This window comes from Dipodomys merriami, unplaced genomic scaffold (genome assembly GCF_024711535.1).
Source record: "Dipodomys merriami isolate MVZ:Mamm:240054 unplaced genomic scaffold, mDipMer1.0.p SCAF_142, whole genome shotgun sequence".
Classification (NCBI taxonomy): domain Eukaryota; kingdom Metazoa; phylum Chordata; class Mammalia; order Rodentia; family Heteromyidae; genus Dipodomys; species Dipodomys merriami.
Window position 1 is genome coordinate 142,506 of NW_027202738.1, and position 19,882 is coordinate 162,387.

Consider the following 19,882-nt stretch of genomic DNA (forward strand, 5'->3'; position numbering starts at 1 on the left):
GCGTTTGTGTGTGCACAAGTTCACTAAAATGTTGAACATTATTTAGTATGGATTGATGACCCATCCCCTCCCCTATCTTCCTTTCCCCCTATTAGCTCCTCTTTTGGTTAACACAGTCTCTGACTAGTGTAAAACCCAGACAGTGAATTACTTCTTTAAGCAGTCCTAATCTCTTAGCCATCATTTGTGGTATGGGTGGGTTTAAGTTCAGCCCTTAATACTGAATATGCCTTCCTGATGGGTGCTGCTGTTATAGAGAAGTCTTTCCTTTGAAAGATATCATCAGGTTCCAGAAATTGTTTTCATGTGAGGAGCAGAAGTGGGAAAATATTATAGATCAGAGTTTGATATCTGAACCTTTTCATCAGTTGAATGAAACTTAATTCAGAATGTTAATTAAAAATATGTAATATATTCCAGGACCAATCATAGGCACATATTTAAATAATACCAGCCACCTTGGAAGCAGAGATCAGGAGGATTGTAGTTTGAGGAAAATGCAGTAAAAACAGTATTTTAGGAACTCAGAGTGCATGTATGCATGCCCTACCCTTATATGAAACATATATAATATCTAAATCTGCTTTGTCTACATCGGGCAAGTTCTGTAAGATGGAAGCTTAGATTAGCTATGAAATTAACTGAGGCTATAGACTGATATTATTCTAGTAATGACTGGAAAATTATAATATTTTGTTACAGTTTAAGAGTTAAAAAATTCCAGAGCCTTGCTTAGTGTGGTCTAGGAAGTTGAAGTCTTTTAAAAGCCTGCATGGGTTGGGAAAAATCTTTAGAGAAACCTATCTTTTCTTTGAGGGTCCCTTTCAGAATTTTCAGCAATGTCATTGTGATTCATGTACAACTTTTCCCAGATACTCTTGCCTCCTTGGTTCTGTAGATTTTATCAATATGGCTTGTTTTCAGTCAGTGCCTTTTGTATTCTCTCAAGGAATTTTAGCATTGACTATCTACAGAGTTCTTGTTAACCTTTTTATTCTAGAGCATATTCAACTCTTAGGCAATTGAGCATAACCTACACTCTGACTAGTGTTAAGATGTATTTTTGTGGTGATCTCTGGTGGTCTCTAGCTTCTCTGTAGGAGGTTAATCAGTTGGCATCTCCCTTCCACTTCAAGAGAAGGCACCAGCAGAAAGGAAGTTTATTTCCTAGAGCTGGCAGCACAGATTTGGATATATACTGAAAGACAGATTGCAAAGGTAGGATAAAACGTTAAGAGATGTTCTGTAATATAGTGTCACTGTGGAAATTGTAAATTAGAACCAGCATTTGCTGAGATGCCAGTCTTTACTACATATCTGCAGCTTTGTATTATTTTCTTTGGTTTTATAGCTTAGGAAATAGAATCTTAGAGAACTATGTTATACTAGAGTGTAGAGGAGGAATGTATTTAAAAGGAGAGAGGAGGGCCTTGGCAAACCACTCACAGTGATTTGAGCCTCAATACTCAGCGGCGGTCCTGTGAGATTCATTAGGGGTGGTAGTTGGGACAGATCCCTAATTCTCAGTAGGGAGATTGAGAGCCAGAGAACAAGTAACATGTCCAAGGTCACAGTGTTTGTAAGGGAGTTTGGAACAATCTAATACCTAGGCTCCTGCCTTAATCTTAGCAAGTAAATCAATTCTTTTTCTCCTCCCCCCACCTCCCCGCTACCCCAAATGGAAAGGACAACAAAAGGGTAGAGTGTAAAGGCTTAATGTGAAGAGTGAAGTAGTTAAGAAACAAAAACAGTGATGTTCATCTTTTCAATCTGGGCCTCTGTGGGCTCTGGGTAGTCTTGCTGTGAACAATAGAAAAACGGTACAGACCCGGCACCAAAAGAGAAGACTGCCTGGACAGCAGCCTAAAGGCTTTGAAGGAGATTCCTCACCATCTTTTATGACCCCTGCGTGTATGGCGCTGCTCTAAGCGGGGTATTTAAATGCATAAGTAGGAGGAAGAAAGAGGCTCCCATCTAAGCACATTCTCTCAATTAATAGGCAGTGGCTGCTGTGTACTTGCCCCAAGGACTGAGCCAGTTCGGCTCTGTCATGGGCTCCCTTGTGGTGACCACGTGGTCTGTCTTCCCTAGGAGCTGTTAAGCTAGCAATTTTTGGTGCAGTCAAATTTGAATCTTTTAGTAAGAGGAACAGATCAGTGGTATGAAGAGGTGAGGCTGTTTCCTAAAACTTTGCTTAAATATTTCAGTGACTGTATCTTAATAATAAAGGAAAATATGATTTCTTTTGTAGAAAGAATTTATTTGTAACACTTAGCCAAACATTATCCATTATACACGAGGCATAAGAAAAAGAACATCCTTTTAAAACTTGAAAATTGGGCATATTTTAAATGGTAAAAAAGACTTCTAAGATTTAATATTTAATAATATGTTTTATTTGCAGGATGAATTGGGGAGAAAACTATAAATAGAGAAATGTGTATTACTAATAAATTATGAAAAAGCTGCTTTGGTAACTATATGACCCTATTATTAGTCACACAAAACTGGGAAGCAAGTGCAGTAGTGCACTTTATTTTTTTCTGTTATAGGATGAATGTTAAGCTGGAAAGAAAACTGTTGTATCCAGACATGTCTGCCATTATAGAGATAAGTGTTGGAATTATTGTTTAGAGAGAGAAAGAAATGAAACAATAGCCTAACCTTAGCTGAGGTATACTTTGTATGATATATAAGGTTTAAAAATTATGTGACCGTTTTGCAAAGTGTTCTGATAAAACAGGCATTTATTTGCTTTTTCAGTAGTAGGTTTTGGGCCTTTACCTATTTTGTCTTTTTATTCTTCCATTTTTCTTCATAACATGCAACATTTTCAGAACTCTGAGTTTTTGGTTAAGTATATGTTTTTATAAGGTGGGAATTAATTTAGTAATTAAATGGGTTCTTTTACATTTGTTTAGTTCTTCTTGTTCTTTCGTGTTTGATGGATGTACTGAATGATGAAAGATCACTGGGTAAATGGAGCTCATTTGATATAAACCCTGAATGCCCAGGTAGTGAGTGGGAACAGTCTCTGACTTTCCTAAGAAAGCTAGAGTGTTGGGCTTTCTCAGGCCATACAGGTAGATGAGCCTGGCTACAGATCTTTTCTCTCTTTCTAATTAGTTGTGTTTTCTCTGCTGTAGAACATTGCCTTCCTTAATTTAAGTTGCTGGAAAAAACGTTTAACTTGGTGCTTAAAAAACGTACAAAGGTAATACACTGGAAAGGTGGGCAGTTTAGAAGGCAGTAAAGAGAGAAAGTAAAGTCCCTTTTTGTTTTCTATCCCACTCACCGAAAGTATGAATGGTCTTGCACAGTTTTTGGAGTCAGATACTGGATTTATACGATTTTACTTAAAATCTACCACAAAATTAAGCAAAATCAAATACTCCCCAATTTAATACAAATTCCTACTCACCAAGCTATTTATTTTAAACTATTCAATATTATTTCCCCCTTTGTTATGAATGTTAATTGTGCTTACTGCTATTTTGTTTTTGTTTTTGTTTTTGTTTTTGTTGGTGGTGGGGCCTGAATTCTGGGAGTGGGCCCTGTCCCTCAGATCTTCAGCTCAAGGCTAGCTCTTTACCACTTGAGCCACAGGCACCACTTCCGGCTTTTTCTGCTTATGTGGTGCTGAGGAATTGAACCCAGGATCTCATGCATGCAGGGCAAGCACTCTACCACTGGGCCATCTTCCCAGCCGCTAACTACTATTTTATTTTTTAAAGAAATGACCCCTAATTTTCTTGTTACTGGAGTTGGAAGGACCTGTGATGTAAGACAGTTGCTTTATGTAAGAGCTCCCACAGTATTTAATTCCACTTAGTGGTATCAGAATGTAGATTTCTGTTTTTTCTTATTGCCTTCAGCTTACTTTGAAAGCATGTTTCATATGTATATTAAAAAAGAATCTCTTTATAAAATGTATGAGCTAATACAAGCATGCAGCTGGTTCTTGAATATTTGGATTGTAATAATTTTATTCTTGACCATATGTGATCAAGAAAATAAGAGGGTTGGACCTAATCAGTTTTAAGGACCTTTCTCACAGTAAATGTCCATAATTTTAGTTTGGTGCTGTCAAGGGGATGCTGAAAACCTAGCTGTTTATCTTTCGGCTCAAGAAACAATTGTGCTCAATAGCTAATTTTGACTGCATTTCCCAGCAGAGAGTAGTCTTGCTTGCTGCGTTATTTGGTGCACTCTAGCTCCAGCTTTCCTAGATTGCTTATTCCAATTCAAGGAAAATTTTATAAATGTAGGAAGTTATGCGGTGGAGCCAGGATTGAGAATAAACATCTCTAATGCTAGCTGCTCAGGAGACTGAGATCTGAGGATTGCAGTTTGAAGCTAGCCTGAGCAAGGGAAGTCTGTGAGATTCTTTTCTCCAGTTACCAACCAAAAAGCTAGGAGTAGAGCTGTTGCTCAAGGGGTAGAGTCCCAGTTTTGAGCAAAAAACTAGGGGACAGCACCCGCGCCTTGAGGAGTTCAAGCCCCAGCATTGACTTGTATGTGTGCATGCATGCACACACACACACACACACACACACACACACACACACACACACACACACACAATGTAATCTCAAACTTTTGAGATCAGATCATGATTCCGGTTGTGTATACTATACAGTGAGGTAAATTATAAGCCTGTTTCTCTCTGGTCCTAGGATAGTATGGCTGGAAATGCAGTGTGGAACAGAAAAGAAGATTGTTGTGGTAGTGCTTGTGGTGGTCTAGTTTGAGTGGGATGATGTTGGCTGGCCCAGACTAGGTGTGGATCTAGCCATCACCTTGACATAAACTAGGATGCAGTTTGCCAGTCAGCTGTGCAGCCTTGCTTGTACAGATGGGACATTTATAGGCATGCCATGGCTTTAAAAATTCATCTCAAGCATTCTTCTTTCTTCACTGTTCATGTAATAGAGTTGAAAACAGGGCACCAAGGGTCCCTAGCAAGAATATCTGCAGTGACAAGACTGCTGGTTCTTCAAATAGCAAATCAGGAAACTTGCTTATAAACCATCTTAGCACATAACAAATGCTTGCTTAATTCACATTAAATCAAATAAAACGTGGAAGTTGTAAACTTTATTAAGTTAAATTGCCTGAGATGTAAGGAACTACTGATTGTATTTCTGACTGATTTCAGCTCACTAATTAGATTTACAGATTCAAAATGATAAGTGATATTTAAGAGGATCGTTTTAAACATTAAGTATTGTTACTAGTTTAGAATATTAAAAGATGTAGAAATAGTCTATATGTCCTGTAAATTAGAGTAAAATAAAATAATATCAAATCAGCTTTGAGACTTGATAATAGAAACCCAGAAAAATTTTTATAACTCTCTCAGTGTTTGCCAGTTAAATGGGGTAGAAGGAGGGCAGAAAGGTAATTACTTGACTTTGTGCTATTTTCTTTGCCTTCTATTGGCTGATACTGAGCTTGGATTTTGATGTTGGCCTTTGGGGAATACTTTATGTTAATTTACTTGAAATGCACATGCTTTTTGAATAGACAGTATTGACTCTGTCTGAAAGTCCATTTTAATAGCAGGGTGCTCTGTTTAGAAAAACAAAAGTTATCTTTTCGTTATGACTTATTTGGTTATCTGTAATCAAGCTAAAGCATGTTAGATTTAGGCGATAACAAGTGGGATGATCTGGCCTTGTCTATACTATGGGAGGGAATGAATTCTAATTACTGGATGTTCATTAGTTACTGATTTCTAAGCATATGACTCTATACTTGCTTTGACAACACATATACTAAACATATGACTCTTAATTTATCAAATACGTTTAGCACTGTGACCTCTTGTGTGTTCCACTAGGCCTGGCATATTGATTGACATATAGGGTATCACTCACATTTTACCTGAGCTGGCCTTGGACCCCCCCTCCCTCCCCCCAGATTGCAGCCACCTGTGTATTACAATTCCATGTGTGTACTCTTTTAAGTTCAGATTAACCTCAAACTCAAAATATTTCTGCATCAGCCACCTCCTAAGTGTTAGGATTATAGGCAAGTATAACCCTGCTTGGCTTTTGAAGCACTTTTATAATTATTATTTTGGTTCATAAAATTTCATCTGTTTTCAGAATTGAAACTCATCTAGCTATTAAAGGTCTTAATCTACATTGAAAAGATGACATTGAATTATTAGTGATTGTCTTCTCTGAACCCTTGTATTTTCGTTTTATGCAATGAACATATATTACTTCATTTAAAAAATAAAGCTGAGTATTAAACAAAATAGTAAACTTATTATACAACTCTATATTAATAAAGTTACACCTCGGTATTTTCTTTTAAAAATCAGCATCCCTATTGAAATGGCACAGTATACCTCATAACTATGTATAATTAATTCTTACTTAGAAATAAAAACACATTGCAAAAATAAATATAAAGTGCTTGAAAGACCGCAATGCTAAAATAAAAGCAACAGGTAATTATCATAAACACATTAGATACAGGTGCTGTGGGCATAATTCCTGAGCAGAGCATGAATAAAGCACTGGGTTGAATTCCTAGCACTGCTAAATATGTACAAGCATGCATTAAAAATAAAATAGATGGTATTAAAAATAAATGCATTATTAGACATTTTTGTGTTAGTGTTGTTGGTTGTTAGAAACAGTTAATATGTATGAAATAAAGTTTTAATTGTCAAGGAATTGATTAATTGACAAGGAATGTTTTCATCTGCCTAATACTTAAAAGAAACTCAAGATACAAATTTGCATCTGTTAAGGAAATAAAAACAAGATTGTAAAATCAAGCATTGGCCATACTAGTCCACTGTTGCTGTGTCAATGTCAGTAAATCACAGGTTTCTGAGAAGGGAAACAGCATTGCAGAAAGAGAGCTAGGAGATCCATGTTATTTTCACCTAGTAATACCAGTTTTTTTTTGGGGGGGGGTGGTGGTGGTTGGTTGTAGTTCCTGAACTCTGAGTGCTGTCCCTGAACACTTTTGTTTAAGACTCTGCCACTTTGAACCACAGCTCCACTTCCTGTTTTCTGGTGGTTAGTTGGAGATGAGTCTCATGGACTTTTTTTGCCTGGCTGGCTTTGAACTTTGATCCTCTGAGTAGCTAGGATTACAGGCATGAGCCACCAGCGCCCAGCTGTAATATCACTTTTGATAAGTGGTATTGCAGAAAAACCAGAAAAATGTCTCTTCCATAGGTGTATTATTTATAATTAATCAGGAACTGGGAAACCTGGTTTTCAGTAGCTAAGCAAAAATATTTGCTAACATATGAATTTGTATTTTTTTTTTTTTTTGGTCGGTTGTGGAGCTTGAACTCTTAGCCTGGGTGGTGTCCCTAACATATGAATTTGTATTTATTTTTTGGTCGGTTGTGGGGCTTGAACTCTTAGCCTGGGTGCGCTCTACCACTTGAGCCACAGTGCCACTTCTGGTTTTCTGAGTGATTTATTGGAGATAATAGTCCCATGGAGTTTCCCGCCCTAGCTGGCTTTGAACCACGATCCTCAGATCTCAGCCTTCTGAGTAGCTAGGATTACAGGTGTAAGCCACAGATACCCGTTTATGAATTTGTATTTTGATAACTCAATTCTTTTTGATTACTACCTAAAGTATAGGTAATCAAGAATTCAAAATGTACCTCATGCTTATATTACTATGGAATAATTTAGTTTATAAGGCAAATCTGCTTTCTTCCCTTTCTTTACCCGTAAAAGAAGATAAGGGACAAAGTGGTCTCTGATGCTTAAATCTATTGCAGTATGTGAGCTGGGAGCTGTGGGAGGTGATAGGTTCTTGAAATTGTGTTTTTGTGGCCAAGGAGTCTCCTTTTCCCTTACAAATGTTAGACTGGTGACTGATACGTTGTGTAGGGTGTCAGTAATGTGCTGGAGGATGAATTACTCTCTAGTTTGTGATGATTTTTTGCCGCGGACCGGGTTCTGTCGGGACGACGGAGGATACCTAGGGGAGGAACCTGGAATAGGACGGGGAGATGGCAAACAGACAACTCACACACATTAGGAGTGGATGCTGAGTGCTGAGTGCAATTTAATGCAGAGGATAACAAACTTTTATAGCAAAAGTCTCCATAAGAAAGGGCAAAAGGTTACATAATCTTGCTGCAGGGCTTCATTCTTGGGTGGTCACCAACTGGTCATAGGCACTTGTTTCCAGCTTTACCTCTATTTTTAAGAAATACAATGGGTTTCGATGATTGTCACCAATTAACCACTACTTTTTTCTATAGAGGCCTTAACTGTCCCATTAAGATCTTTCCTGTTCCTTCTTCAATAGTAAGCACCAAGGAGACTTAGATTTAGCAAGTCTCTTAGTAAATGAGGAAGTTCTTTCTCCTAAGTAGTTATCTCAGCAATTGCCATACATTCTTTCTGTTCTAGCCGCGCCTACAACTTTTTGTAAATCTTACAATTCCTTCTGGAGTGACTTTGTGAAACCCCCAATACTTTTATATTTACTTATAACTTGTCTACTAGCCTCCATAAGAGGGGTTTCAGGGTAGCACTTAACTCTGGTGAGTTAGTCATATTTTTAAGACACTCATCAGATATTGGAGTCGTCAACACTCTTAAGAAAGAGCTTTGAATAAGGGAACGTTGACAATGAGTAAGTACAATGAGCAGTAGAAACAGTAAAAGATTAATAGGCACTCTTATGAGGAAAAGATAGGCAGAAACACATCTTTTCCAGGGGTTTTGCCAGCCTTTTCCCAGGAGTAGGCCTCTTAGAAGCCCTATTCTCCGAGGTAGACTTCGGTGAAGTCCCAAAACTTGGAGATAGGTTTCTGTAAAGCCCCATTCTCTGAGGTAGACTTCGGTGAAGTCCCAAAACTCAGAGATGGGTCTCGAGGCCCCTATCATGGTCTGATAGATGGTTTCCCATGCTAAGCAGACTCTACTGGGGTCGGCGTGGCATTTGCCCCTTTTTTTTTTTTTTTTTTTTTTTTTTTTTTTTTTTCACCAGTCCTGACTCCGTGTATCAATTTTATACCAGCTGTCCTTGTAAGCTCCAATTTTAAGACATACTCATACCATTTGCGACATACTTAAACTTTCTGAGGTTTGTCTTAAAGACAATCCTTACTTTTCAAATTTCCCCAATTCTCTTTCCAAGGCTTTCTTTACTTCCTTCTTTTTTTACAATTCCTTTCCCAAGGCTTTCTTTACCACCCTCTTTCTTTACAATCTCTTGTCCATCTTTGTGGCTGTAGTTTAAAACTGCCCAATTTTCCTTTGGCTTGCGGAACCTTTATCTTAGAACAGCTTTAAGGCACCACCATGATGCAGAAGCTTGCTAGATTTTAAGGCTAAGAGTATTACCTCTATTGATAACACACTCAGGTTATTACCATATCAGAGTCAAACTAGGCTGTGACCCTAGAGTGGATTTCCAGTCACTATGCACTGAAGTGCCTAAGACAAGCAAGCCAGTGATATCCTTGTCCCCAATATCCACTGTGGGAATAGAGAGGGTTTTTGGATATCACCCAAAAGAATGTCCCACAAGATCTTAGATTTAGCAGCTTTCAACCAGGAAGCAGATTCAGGTGATGGAATCAAGCAGGAGTATCTCTGGTTGACTGTCAGGCCGTCGTTGAACTTTACCCATTAAGGTGTTCAGCAGTAGCAGTAGCAGCAACAGGGTCTCTCGTGCTGGGCTGCAAATTCCTACACAGACTGGTTAAGGATGCAAGTAATACATAGGCTTGGCAGGCCGTGACTCCGTTGGTTTCTAAGAACATTTAGACAATAGCCCAGGACAATTTACCAAAATAACTTTTTTTTTTTTTTTTTACTAACCAGATTTTTTTTTTTTTTTTTTATAAATAGACACAGAAGGCTTAGTCTTGTAACCATCTCTGACAAATGCAGTCTCCACACTTGCACACCTACAGCTGTTAACACTATTCTTTATGCCTTTAAAAAATTATTTTACCTATTTTGCCTCATTTTTCCAAAACTGACTCTGGACCCTTGATCTTAAAATGGGGGTAGAAGGGCGAAGGTCAATCTTCTGTAACTTCTTCAAGCTGACTTTAGGGGCGTTGATCTTACCTAGCCAAGAACCTATAACCTTAGCCTATTTTACAAAGAGGCTATCAGGGTTAGATGTCATTAAGAACAATATTTAACTTTTGACAACTGCACAGACATTTTTTCCAGCTATAGCAGTGTAGCTTGTTTAGCACTCTGGTTTGTAAAAAGCATCTTTTTAGATGACTTAGGAATGTGATCTCTAGTGACCCTAACACAATGCCTGAGTTACCTTTGTAGGCCTTTAGACAGATATCAATAGAAACACACTCTCAGGTTTACAAACTTTTTCCTGAGAAGATGAATTTCATGTTACTGGTGTCAGCTCAATATTACTGCCAATTAGAGCTTTTGGCACATAAAGGGGTTAAGATTTAAGCTATCTCCCACATTTTATAACATTAGCTTTTTACTATCACAGAGGACTGGCAAGTTCCTGTCCCTTACAAGGTAGTCATGAACATTAGGCATGCTTCCAAACTATCTTCCTATGACCTCCCGGCTCTGATCAGTTTTGAAGGGCCACGCACAAATGACTCTAGGATCTGACATTTCTGCCATCCAAGCAGTGGCTTACTGCCTCTGGATGCTCCTCCATTGCTTTCGTCCCAGGAGTGTCTTCGCTACACTGGATAAATGCCTCATTGGCATTTTCCTTTAGCTGGTCGCTGGACTTGAACTTGGGGCCTGAGCACTGTCCCTCAGCTCTACAGCTTAAGGCTAGCACTCTGCCACTTTGAGTCTCCAGCTTGGGGCTTGAGTACTGTCCCCTGACTCTTCAGTCCAGGGCTAGTACTCTGCTGGCTGAATAGAGGTGACAGCCTCTCAGGGACGTTTTTTTGTCCGGGCTGGCTTTGAACCAGTTTGCAGACCACTGAGTCTTATAAAAGGCCATTTTACTCCAATTAAAAGCAACAAGGTGGTCAACATAGAAGTAGCTTTTAAGCATGCACTTACCTGACACTTATTAAGAGTCAAAGTTACATCTGACAAACTGTAAGAATCCTCTGTGCTTTGCTTTGGGCTTGCTGGAAACTTAAAAAACCTGTAAGAGCAAACTAGAATAGCAATCATTTTGATAATCCTATTTTTTTTTTTTTTTTTTTTTTTTTTTTTTGCACATTGAGGCCAATGTCAAGAATGATTTTACATTTAAACTTTATATCCAAAAATCCATTCCCTATTTTTTTAAACCTCTTATTAATCACCTTTAATATTTTATACTTTAGTTTTCATTTGCATTTTGAAAAGATCCCTTGAAATCTTGAGGCCAAGTGTCACTCATTGCCTCTTGGCTGCTTGTTTTAAAACAGACACACATTAAGATTTTTAAACTCAAATGACAATTTTCCTTAATGCAAGAATTACAGTCACCTTTACTATACCACAAAGCTAGATTTAACATCTTTATAACTTTTAAAAACATCCTAATTGTAGAACATAATTGAAAGTAAGCCACATTATACAAATAACTTTTTGCCCTCTTTTTAAGGCCTTCCTAATTTTAATGTTAACACATCCAAGGGAAAGTTTCTCCAGTACTAATCAGATCATCACACCACTCATTTTAACCATCATGTTTTCAGTGTCTATCTGCAGGGAAAAGAGACAGAACAACGATGGGCCACTTGGCCCCTCCTATGGAATGGCCACACACTCTATCTGACTCTTTAGGGTTAGATGAACTGTGTTTGTGCCAGCTTGCCTCACCATGGGTGGACTCCTCCCAGGGCCTGTCCCACTGCATGACCAGCTGAACTGCACTTCTGCTTGTTCACCCTTCACCTCTAAAGATAGGTCTTCTGTTGGTTTCTAAGTTTTTCCCTGTCTCTTCTCTTGGTTCTCAAATGAAATACAGTTTTAGATAGACAGAACAGGTAACATCTTTGACAGTGTTAAACTAACCTTTACATTTAAATTTCTAATATTTATCCCCAAATTTTAGCCAAGGGAATTAGACCCCAAACAGCCAATGCATTTTTGTTAAGCCAGATAACTTGATTACAGTATAAACAGTCTTATGCATTTTAAAATATTAGTTTTTTAAATACCAGATTTTCTAATTTGCAAGTTAAAGAACCTTTTAAAAAGCCATTTAAAACAATGTGAAGATTTTTAAAATTTTTGGTAATGTCCAAACCTCATAACCTTTTGAATTTTTAAATTAAAACTCACCCAATTGTTACAGCATGCTGACAATTTTTTATCTTTGAACACGTTCACAAACACACACAAAACACACAGATCTTAAAGCGCGCAAAAATCAAAATCAGTTGTACGTACACTTTCTAAAGGTTTTAAACAAAAATTTAAGACAGTATTTCTTTTAAACTAGGTACCTTTGTTGGGCTTAATTTTCCCAGAGCTTGCTTATCTAGCAAGGCAATTCACTAATTAGTCTTTTGAATCTCTGTGCTGTTCTTATTCAGCAAACTGAATCCAGAGTCTGCTGAGTGAGCCTGTCACACTCACCCAAATCTTCCCTACCTCAGAAAACATAAAACGAACACACACACTAAACAAGACAAACAAGTGGCCACAAAGACAAAATTAGGCCTCAGTGAATGGGGTGACATCTCACCACTTACCAGGGGACTAGAACCCCTTCTACTTATTCTAGAGAATTTTTCTTTTTAGATTCTTCTGAGATTTTCAATTATACTCAAATTATACCCCCTCTCTTTTACCTCTTTGAAATGATTGAGCAGGAGGTTGAGAGGAGTAAGCTTGCTTTGTCCTTGCCCCATCTCTGGGACAAGGAGTGTCCAAATTAGTAAAACCGAGATAAGAAAGAAAAAGAAGTTAAAATTACACACACACACACACACACCACATACGGGGGTTGGTAATGTATGTGCACTTGGTCACGCTTTCTCTGGGGAGGTGGGCAATCTGGTCCGGGCACTCCTGTAATTCTAAAAGGGTGGAAGGGGCAATTAAGTGGGAAATGCGCACTCTTCCTCTGGGTCTAGGGGATCAGTAAGCCCCTCATCCACCAGCCCCAGGGCTGTGTGCCTAAGATTCAAATTAGAGTTAACAGAAGACATATACGCACACTCAAGACAGACAGCAAGCGCGTCAGACTGCTGGTCAGACAGTCTGTCCAGAAGGGCTTTCAACCAGAGAGAATCGGCCAATCGGGGGGACTCGAACCCCCTCTACCCGATCTCCAGGACAGCCCCACCCAGGGGTCCAGGGGACGTCTCCCACTGGCCCCACTGGCAGTCTTATAGCGCGTCCGCCAAGACTCTCCGCCAGCCCCAAGACCACACCTGCAGGCAGGCTTTCACCATTCCTGAAATATGAAAATTGTATCAAATGATCTAACTGTTTCTTATTCTCTTGGGGAGGGGCTGGTTGCCCCTCTGTCCGTTTTTTGTTTCCTCTCAAAGGAGGAGTTCCCTCTTTATGGAACTTAGATTTACATTCACTTTTTCAGTGGTTTCCTTTTTCCATTTTTTTTTTTTTTGTTTCCTCTCAAAGGAGGAGTTCCGTCTTTATGGAACTTAGATTTACATTCACTTTTTCAATGGTTCCCTTTTTCCGTTTTTTGTTTCCTCTCAAAGGAGGAGTTCCGTCTTTATGGAACTTAGATTTACATTCACTTTTCCAATGGTTTCCTTTTTCCTGCGGGAACCAAGGATTAGTTTGTTCTCCCACTGCTACTGTGGAGTATATGTTTTAAAATAGAGACAAACTATCCTTATTCTTAGAAGATGAACTCCCCATGATTTGCTCGTTATCTTTCTCAGTCACAACTGAGGGGCCTGCAGCACCCCAACGAGCTTCTGACTACTATTCCAGGTGAAAAGAAAAGAGAGAGAGAGAGAGATAGATGCTTACCTCCCAAGGTTCCTTGACTGAAGAAACTGCTTCTTGCCCCGCTCTGAGCCCCACGTTGGGCGCCACCTGCCGCGGACCGGGTTCTGTCGGGACGACGGAGGATACCTAGGGGAGGAACCTGGAATAGGACGGGGAGATGGCAAACAGACAACTCACACACATTAGGAGTGGATGCTGAGTGCTGAGTGCAATTTAATGCAGAGGATAACAAACTTTTATAGCAAAAGTCTCCATAAGAAAGGGCAAAAGGTTACATAATCTTGCTGCAGGGCTTCATTCTTGGGTGGTCACCAACTGGTCATAGGCACTTGTTTCCAGCTTTACCTCTATTTTTAAGAAATACAATGGGTTTCGATGATTGTCACCAATTAACCACTACTTTTTTCTATAGAGGCCTTAACTGTCCCATTAAGATCTTTCCTGTTCCTTCTTCAATAGTAAGCACCAAGGAGACTTAGATTTAGCAAGTCTCTTAGTAAATGAGGAAGTTCTTTCTCCTAAGTAGTTATCTCAGCAATTGCCATACATTCTTTCTGTTCTAGCCGCGCCTACAACTTTTTGTAAATCTTACAATTCCTTCTGGAGTGACTTTGTGAAACCCCCAATACTTTTATATTTACTTATAACTTGTCTACTAGCCTCCATAAGAGGGGTTTGGTGAGTTAGTCATATTTTTAAGACACTCATCAGATATTGGAGTCGTCAACACTCTTAAGAAAGAGCTTTGAATAAGGGAACGTTGACAATGAGTAAGTACAATGAGCAGTAGAAACAGTAAAAGATTAATAGGCACTCTTATGAGGAAAAGATAGGCAGAAACACATCTTTTCCAGGGGTTTTGCCAGCCTTTTCCCAGGAGTAGGCCTCTTAGAAGCCCTATTCTCCGAGGTAGACTTCGGTGAAGTCCCAAAACTTGGAGATAGGTTTCTGTAAAGCCCCATTCTCTGAGGTAGACTTCGGTGAAGTCCCAAAACTCAGAGATGGGTCTCGAGGCCCCTATCATGGTCTGATAGATGGTTTCCCATGCTAAGCAGACTCTACTGGGGTCGGCGTGGCAATTTTTGGAGGAGGGAAGATGACACAATAAATAAGTAAAGAACAAGTGAGATTCCTTTCTAGTAAGTCTCAGCATATGAATAAAATAATAAATTTTTTTTTTGTTGTGTGTGTGATTTGGGGCAGAGGAGGAAAGATTAATTTAGGTTCATGGTTCCAGAGGTTTCATTCCACGGGCACATCTAATAATTGAGGTTTTGCCCCCATAAATTGGTGGTACAAGGAGGCTGCATTGTGGTATTTCCATATGTGCATACAATGTCCTGTGAGTCAGTTTACCCCTCTGTCACTGTCTCAACCCTCCTTCTTCCTCCCTTGTTCAAACAATTTCAGTAGGTTTCATGTTCTATTTTATACCTGATATAAAGTACTTCGATTATATTTATACCCTTTCATTCCTCCCTGTTATCTCTCTTCCTACTGGTACTTGCCATCCAACAGAACCAATTACACCTTCCATTTTCTTTAGTGTATATTATGTGTACAAAGATGTCTCACTGTGGCCTTTCACCTATGCCTACTTTAGCCCTCTCTTTTGCTCTCTTACTACCCTCTATTATTGAGCCATTGTCAGTGCCTTTCCTTATTGTATCTGTTCTCACAAAGACACAACACTCTAACATTCTCTTATTTTCTTCTCTCTAATAACATATTTATTGAGCAGTATGTATTTTCAATTATTATTAATAAAGCTATTTTCAAAATAGGTAATAATTTTCTTGAGTTGATGAATGCAAAATTTATGGTAGAGAAAAGTTAAGTAATTTACCTAAAGTTATACAACGGATAGTCTGAGCAAGGCCATGCGGCCCCAGAGCCTGCTGTCTGATGTGCTTCTTCCCAGAAGCCTCTTAATACCTCACCGAGCTGGCCTTGGCTGGAGTCCAGTAGGCACTTGTTGAGACTGGGTGTCCTGGGCAAGTACGTGAAACCAGGCAGGGCTTTGTCAGGCAGTTCACATACTAGCTGGGCTGAGGAGCCCAATGCATTTGAGAAAACTGGCAAGGACTTGAAGAGTGAAGGGAGTTGGCTAGGTTACCTCTGCTAGCTAGGGACAAAGCTAGGATTGTTCTCAGTGGAAGGTTGGTTCTGCCAGCAAGGCTTGGTTTCTACTTATAGCTTTAATAGGGCCGATCAGGATTCCTTTGGTTGGCATTAGCTTCCATATGGGCTCCTAAGTTTCTGGTTTTATAGCACCTGGTTAGTGGCTTGTTGTGAGGAAGGTATTCAGATGGGGTGAGACAGAACTTTCTTGTGCAGCACCCTTATCATCCCTGGGAACTAGATCGTGATTGTAATGCTGTGTTCTGAGTGTCTTGGCTCTTGTGGCAGGTCATTTCTCAGAGTCCGCAAATTGTGACTCTCACTTAACCTCCTTTTTCCATTATTAGACTTGCATATCTTGGAAAAAATTCTTTAAGAGTGTACCACCACAAGTCTATAAAGAGTGATGCTCATATGGTATGTGGTTGGCCACCACAGTAGTAGGCAGGCCTTATTTTGGGAGAGTGACAATTGAGGCCTTACAATGGAAATGAAGAAGAGTTCAGATCCAAAGCATTGACATTCTACAAAGCACACACGGAAAGTCAGCTCACGGTGTGAGATAGAGTTCAAATTTCTTGTTCTGAGGATATCTCTTGTGAGTTCTAGGGCAGTAAATAGAGACAGCAGGGGTCAGAGAGCAAGTTTATAGGGCAGCACCTCAGCCGTTCTGCTTCCCACAACACTGTCAGTATCTTGCCCTCCATCCTTGGGTATGTTGAGTTAGAGTTCTTATGAGTTTGGAAATCTTAAACAATATGCCAGGATTGTCAGGAGTGGTTGGCAGTGTTAGCAGCAGATACGTGATTATCAGCTAAATGCACTTTCAGGATCTGTAAATTCTTATTTTAACAGTTATTTATTTTTACTGTTCTTCAGAAGAAAGCGGTCTATAATTGTTGATTTCTTAGGTTTGTTTTAATATTGATATATGTGTAGAAAATTAGAAAAATAAATGTACACTCATTGGGGTTTTGTGCTTACCTTTTTTTAAACTTATATTTAATCAAAATTATTGATGTGAATTTTCTCTATCCTGCTTAGAGCCCTTTGATTTCCCACCATCTGAGTTACCAGGTGTACTCTTAACAGGCATAAGGACTATCAAATTTCTTTTCCCAAAGCATAAATAAAATGGCAGACTGTTAGAATTGTTGGGCTAAGTAAGCTTTCATTTTATAATCTCCAAAGGTGTCTCTATTGTCTTTGCACGTGCACATGTGTATGTCCACATGCATGTGTGTGTTGAAACTAGGGCTTTAACTCAGAGCCTCAGGTTTATTGTTGGCTTTTTTTTTTGTTTGCTTTAGAGTTTATTTCATTTTTACTATAACAATTTGAAGGTTGAAAATTAAGAAACAGGCCTTTTGATATTTTGGTATGGATAAAAATTATGTTTCTATAGGAGATTCTAAGAATTTTTAACATTTTTATAACCATAATATTACAGAATTCTCATAGTTTAAAAATGTAACAACATAGAAGTGTATTGAGGAAAAGTTTCAACAGTACTTTATGGGAACTTAAGGTAAAGCATTTTGTCTTCAGAAAATATGACATGTAATAAGAAAGGTTAAAGATGTAAATCCAGTACATCACTCATCCTTACTATTTTCCTGTACAAGATATGAGAAAGAACTTTTCTTTACGTAGAGAGTGAATTGTTTTCTTAGATCATAGTTCATGTTAAGGAAATGCCTCTTTGTGTTAGTATTTTATTGAAAAATAGTAATATGCTTCTCAGTAGAAACTACCTTTCTTAAAACTCTGTTTCCAAAGACAGGGCAGAGTTGTCATGTAGCTTCGCCCACAGCCTTACTTATGTAAAAGAATGGAGATGTGTGTTTGACTGAGTCTGACTTAAAGTAGCTTTTACAAATACATGCTTGTCTGCTCTTCTGTTACTCTCTCCTTCATGCTCATTTAGAAGCATATTCTGCAGAATTATGTGCTTGTATAGCTGCTTCTTACACACTAGAAAGTACTTTAGTTGAGCAGAAAAACTACAACTGATGGACTGTTTTCTTTCTGCCTTTGTCCGGGGCCGCAGTAGAGCAGCTGTCATTGTTTTGCACAGTTCTGTTTTTCTTCCAAAACTGCCTGTGGCAATTTGTACTCATACTTTATTACCCAAGGGCTTTGCAAGCAATAAAATAATGTATCTGACTACTTAATGGCCTGATGCGATTTCCTTTTCAGAGAAGCAGCAAAGTAGAAGACTCCTTTCACTTTTCCTCTTCGCTGACCAAGCAATGTTAGGCCTGTTGGGACATGTTTCCTGATGTGTTGCCAGAATGCAGATGATCCCACTGTATTGTAATTGATTCTTACCAACTGTTTATAAAGCAGAGCTCAGATCTGCTCAGAAATAATATTAAATGCTCTGCATGTATTCTTGCTTGGTAGAAAAATTCATGATGTGATATATTTAATATACTTTTTGAACTATGCCTTCAGGTCATATTGTAAGAAATCAATATAGTATCAGATAGGGAGAGTGAAGTAGTAACTATTTGTTCTTTCTTGCATGAGTTATTTTTTTTTCAACATATGCACACCATCTTGCCCATCTTTTTTTTTTTTTTGCTATCTTTTAAAAATAAATTTCATAAGGATTTACTTTAGTTTAAGAAGGTTGAGAGAGAGAGAAACATTTCCTGTTCCCTTTGCAGTGAAGGTTAAAGACACTCCTCTCCCCATCTTGTTTTCTGAGATGAAGTCTCCTTAACTTTTTTTTTTGTAACCCAAGCTAATCTTGAACCCCAATTCTCTTATCTCTGCCTACCAAATAGCTAGGATGACAGGTACACACTGTCACATCCAGATGAGATGGGGTACTACAAGGGAAGGGGCTGTTCTTTTGCCAACCCAGTACTCTAGAAGACTACATTCTTTGTTTTATTCCTTAAGAGTGTCAATGGCCTTGTTATTGTGATTTTGCTTTAACAAACTTGCCTTTGGGCTGCCAGCAGCTCACTGAAGTGACCATAAGATCTTGGCTTTAAAATCTGTGGTGCTTATTTAGTGCAGTTGTCTGCTTATGGAGCTCATCATTGTCATTTCAGATATTTAATGAAACATATTAAAGTTGGTAAGTTAGCTCATTTTAAAGGGGCCATGACATTTTCTAAAGGCCATCTCAGTTGTAAAATTCATTACTTTGTGACATTCATTGCAAGGGCTACCTGAAAACATTGTTAAAATATTGGTCTAAATGAAAGGAAGTATTTGCCATCTAAAGAACCAACTTCTTCCATGACCATGATTTGACTCCTTAGACAGTGATTATAAGTTTATCTGTGGTGTGTTTCCCTCCCTCCCTCCCTCCCTCCCTCCCTCCCTCCCTCCCTCCCTCCCCCCTCCCCTTCCCTCCTTCCTTCCATGCTGGGGCCTGAACTCAAGGCCTGAGTGTTGTCCCTGAGCTTTTCACCCAAGGCTGGACTGGTACTCTTCCTTTTGAACCACAGCTCCACTTCCAGCTCTCTTCTGGTTACTTGGAGATAAGAGTCTCTTGCCTGGGGGCTGGGAAGGTGGCTCAGTGGTAGAGCGCTTGCCTTGCATGCGTAAGGCCCTGGGTTCAATTCCTCAGCACCACATAAGCAAAAAGAAAAAAGCCGGAAGTGGTGCTGTGGCTCAAGTGGTAGAGCGCTAGCCTTGAGCTGAAGAACTGAGGGACAGTGCCCAGGCCTAGAGTTCAGGCCCCACGACCGGACCAAAAAAAAAAAAAAAAAAAGAGTCTCTTGCCTGGGCTATCTTTGAACCACAATCTGTAGATTTCAGGGGTTCTGAGTAGCTAGCATTACAGACATGAGCTACCAGTGCCCAACATATAAATTTATTTCAACATGTTTATCCCTCCTAGGCTTTTACTCTGAATTTGG

At 39.1% G+C, this 19,882-nt stretch overlaps 1 protein-coding gene across 3 annotated transcripts in view; it reads left to right on the forward strand.

Moving 5' to 3' along the window:
- Positions 1-19,882, forward strand: part of Med13l (mediator complex subunit 13L) — a 207,107-nt gene that overhangs the window by 109,486 nt on the left and 77,739 nt on the right. The window lies entirely within an intron of this gene.